This window comes from Anneissia japonica, unplaced genomic scaffold (genome assembly GCF_011630105.1).
Source record: "Anneissia japonica isolate Jap-2015-1 unplaced genomic scaffold, ASM1163010v1 scaffold7429_len65383_cov117, whole genome shotgun sequence".
NCBI classification, from domain to species: Eukaryota; Metazoa; Echinodermata; class Crinoidea; order Comatulida; family Comatulidae; genus Anneissia; species Anneissia japonica.
The window spans coordinates 52,960-53,793 of record NW_022743507.1 but is presented as its reverse complement, the minus strand read 5'-3'; positions in this window follow the sequence as shown (position 1 = coordinate 53,793).

The following is an 834-nucleotide window of genomic DNA, read 5'->3' as shown; positions in this document are numbered from 1 at the left end:
CTTGCTCTCGACCGAACCAAGACCCCTTCCATTTTGTTTTTACGTAATTCCATGAGTAATTTTTGTTTTTCATTCAATTCATGAATATCTTTATTCTTTACTTCCTTGTCACTCAATTCTTTAATTTGTATCTCCAAAGTTTCTTCCTTTAATTTATCGGATCTTTTTTTTTGTGAACCGTAACGGATAGACATAGCTCTAATTGCGAGCAGAATCATTTCAAAGAAAAGTTGATCGTCGATCACAAAACATACGTCATCATTTTTTATGTTGTCAATATTTTCCAATTTGTATGGGGTTGCCGCATACATACGTTTTGTATCTCTAATTATTTCTTTAACTTTTTTAACAAAGTTCTCATCTCAAAGAAGCGAGTTGTTAAACTTTATGTGTATAAGAGACAGGGCTTAGGGTGACCAGAAAGGATTAATTTGGATATCTGGCTATGTGGATTCCTTCTAACATTCCACTCCCCCTAACTCATTTTTTTCAGATTTTTTTTCTAGTCTAATAGGCTATATTTTTTTTTATAATTCTGGAGCGCCTGCATCTGTTTTACGATAGAGGGCGGACTGTATTTAAGCAGCATGAGCGCATGCGGACGAAAAAAATAAATATGTTTTAACTTCAATACTTTTACGTATGATAAGCTATACAGGTTTGTTCCTGCATGTGGCAGATAATTAAAGAAATTATGTCTTTCCTTTATAGTTACCATGGTGTTACTGAATTTTCATGACAGGTTTATTCATAAAACTCGGGTGTTAATAATATTATTTGTGTAGATTATTTAGCCATCAGGAGAAAAATCCTAGCCTCCAACCACATTAAGGC